Source organism: Ornithorhynchus anatinus, chromosome 11 (genome assembly GCF_004115215.2).
Source record: "Ornithorhynchus anatinus isolate Pmale09 chromosome 11, mOrnAna1.pri.v4, whole genome shotgun sequence".
NCBI classification, from domain to species: domain Eukaryota; kingdom Metazoa; phylum Chordata; class Mammalia; order Monotremata; family Ornithorhynchidae; genus Ornithorhynchus; species Ornithorhynchus anatinus.
This window is the reverse complement of record NC_041738.1, coordinates 48,280,463-48,283,994: the sequence shown is the minus strand read 5'-3', so window position 1 is coordinate 48,283,994 and position 3,532 is coordinate 48,280,463. Positions and strand designations below refer to the sequence as shown.

At 42.3% G+C, this 3,532-nt stretch overlaps 1 non-coding gene across 1 annotated transcript; it reads right to left on the bottom strand.

The window, feature by feature from the left end:
• Window positions 1–3,143: 3,143 nt before the first annotated feature.
• LOC114815329 lies at window positions 3,144–3,281 on the bottom strand. Its single transcript, XR_003763093.1, has one exon. It is a non-coding gene; the product is annotated as a small nucleolar RNA SNORA7 (small nucleolar RNA).
• Window positions 3,282–3,532: the final 251 nt, after the last annotated feature.

Below are 3,532 nucleotides of genomic sequence, written 5' to 3'. Positions count from 1 at the left end.
TTTCCAGTCTTCAGGCCCTGCTTCAGTCCTCATGATTCCCCAAAATGATAGCTAATGACCTTATGGTGACTTGGCCATTACTTTTCGAATTCTGCAAACAACAACTCAAGAAGGTGAGAGAGGGGTCTTTTAGTTTCAAGGTTCATCCTTAAGTAATAACACTTCTGAATCCCTCTAGCAGAATATCGCTACTCCAGGTTCCTTGCGGGATGCAAACGCAAAACCTTCATGGTCCAGAGGCCAGAATGCTACTGACTGAGTCATCCTGACATCTGGGTAAGTTGGAATAAGATGAAGAGTTCTTAATAAGTTTTGGATGGAAGGAGCTGTGAAGGTGAAAACCTATAGGAGTCCCCGACCAGATGTCTGGGAACAATTATAGCCCCTAGATACCAGGATATTGGCGTGATTCTGTTTGGCTCGCCTCTCCAGGTCCTGAAATACTGTTTACATAGGATTCTTAAATATGCAGCAATCACAGCCAAAAGTCCAAGCAATAAAGAAAATGTCAAAAGAAACAAAAACGGAGATCCAGTGCATGAGCTAATAAGCCTCACTCTACTGAGAGCAAAGTTTTTCAAGCTGAAATTCCCTTCTGACCAAATGGATCAATCAAAATTTCTCATTTCCAGAATATGAATTGATCATTTGAAGGCATTAAGAAAGCTCACTTGTTTCTCTTGTTGTAATTAGAATTGTTGGCAACTAGCAGGACTACTACCGTCCTGTTTTAATGTAAGGGGGCAATCTCCCAGTGCAGAATTAAGAAGTCAATGATATAGGAGAATATTAAGCTCGTTGTGGGCAGGGAATTTGTCTGTTTCTTGCTATATTGTACTCTCCCGATTGCTCGGTGCAGTGCTCTGCACCCAGTAAGCATTCAATAAATACAAGTGAATGAATTAAACCAGGATCAGTTGAAACAAAGTATGCCACACTACCTGATTTTGAAAGGTTCCATGATGACATCATAACCCGGGACAGGAAGATGTTAATATGTTCTTTAAAACTCAGGTAGATTAAACTGAACCATGACTTCTAATGATAAAATAAAATGCACACTTAGTATTAAAGATGTCAAGCTCCTTGAGGACAGGGATCATGTCTGCTACCAATTGAAATTTCCCAAGCATTCAGTACAGTATTATTCACAGGATAAACACTAATCCTATTTATTGATTTAATCAAACAAAAATACCAGACATGTAGGAACCACATCATTGGAGGTGATTTAAGTGAACAAAAATTTCAAGGGAAAAAGTAATGCCTGGAAAAGAAAAATATTTGCTGCCCTCAGCGGCTTTATCTTGAATCAAAGGACAACACTGTATATAGGAACCGGGGGCTTATTGACAGATAAATTATTAAGTTTAAAAACATATTTGTTCCATTCGGGGTGGCATGAGAAAGAGAAGGGCAAATATGAGCTAAGGACTTCGGACGAATGAGAAATGTTTCTGTTAGACCAAGATTCACCTTTTCTAAAATCCCCTCCATGTTTTCCCCTATGAAAGGCAAAAGTCACAGGATAGATGAGCAGAAGCCCGGAGGAGCGTAGGAGGGAGAAGAGTAAATGTAGATACATGTATGATGTAACTCCAAGAGACCTTCCCCAATTAAACCACAGCACCGTACTTATGTACATATCCATAATTTATTTATTCGTTCACTCAATAGTATTTATTGAGCACTTACTGTGTGCAGAGCACTGTACTAATTAGTAATATAATTATACTAATGTCTGTCTCCCCCTCTAGACTGTAAGCACGTCGTGGGCAGGAAATTAAGTCTACCAACTCTGTTATACTGTACTCTCCCAAGCACTTAGTACAGTGCTCTGCACATAGTAAGTGCTCAATAAACACCACTGATGATGATGACGATATCCAGCATGTGGAATTGCCATTCATTCATTCAACCGTATTTACTGAGCACTTACTGTGTGCAGAGCACTGTACTAAGAGCTTGGAAAGTACAATTCAGCAACAGAGACAATCCCTACCCAACAACAGGCAGCGGTCACATTAGTCATGGATTTTACTCCCGGAAGAGCTCCAACACAGAAGTTCCCCGAGAAGCAAGGTTACCTGGTGGAAAGAGTACAAGTCTGTGGGACACTTACTTTGGGAGTCAGAGGACCTGGGTTCTAATCCTGACTTTGCCACTTACCTACTGTGTGACTGTGGGCAAGTCACACGAGTCACAGCTTCTCTGTACCTCAGTTCCTCCATCGGCAAAATGGGAATTCAAAACGTGTTCTCCCACCTAGTTAGACCGTGAGCCCTATGTGAGAACTGATTATTTTGTAGCTACCCTAGCATTTCGAATAGTGCTTGGCACATAGCAAGTGCTTAATGAATTCCATAATTATGATTATTAGTTTTTAGATCTCCCTTGGGCATGTGGTACCCATGACTCCACTTAACCCATTGGCTCTGGCCCGGACATCAAAGGTAAAGATGGGGACTGACTAGAGTCTCAGAGTCTACTTCTGGAAGGGTTTCCCCAGAATTCTTCCCAAATGTAATTTGTGAGGTCACCCTGGATACCTACCAGCCCACCAGCTACAGAGGCAGGTAGAAAGCTCCAGAAGGTGTGAATCAGGATGATAAAAGAGAGAGAGAGAGAGAGAGAGAGAGAAAAGGAAGGTAAGATTCCCCTCCCTTACCTCTGGCAGATACTTCTTGGCAAATCTTCAAAGATTGAAAAATTTTAATTCAAGTCCTCTGCTGGACTTCTGTAACGCTGACCCCACTTCAATCAGGAAAACAAGGGCATGATTTTGACATCCTATACCAGAGCTTTCAGTTGCATCAGTCCTCCCTCTCCACCCTCACTATTTAATGTTTTGTATTGTTCGATGATCATAATAATTATTGTTCTTGTTAAGCTTTTACTATGTGGCCTAGTTCTAAGCACTGGAGTCTTGTCTTCTGCTGTCAAGTCACTCATAGTGACTCCATGGACACATCTCTCCCAAAATGCCCCACTCTCCATCTGCAATCATTCAGGTAGAGTACCCGTAGAGTTTTCTTTGTAAAAATACAGAATTCATTTACCACTGCGTTCTTCCACATAGTAAACTTCAGTCTCCACTCTCGATTCTGTCCCATGCCTCTGCTGCCCAGCACAGGTGAGTATTGACTTGTAACCGATTGCCTTCCACTCGCTAGCCACTTCCCAAGCCAGGAATGGAATGGGTATGCCTCGGCTTGACTCTCCCTCCCGAAGGCAAGACTGGTGGAGTACTGGAAACTCTCCAGGTGCAGTCCTGAGAGGGAAGCACTGGATTCGATTTTAGTTAATAAGATTGGACAAGGTTCCTGACCCACTTGGGGCTCACAGTCTAAGTAGGACTCACCTCGTTTCCATCCCATTTAGGGGTCTGTGGATTCTTTGGTGTCTTTTCTATTCCTCAGCTGTTGAGGGTCTTTCTTCCAAACCACTAGAAAACAATCTTTAACAACTAGTTGAAAATTCCCCATGCGATATTTCCGGGCAGTGGAGACGTGACCAAAACAGCTCTACACCA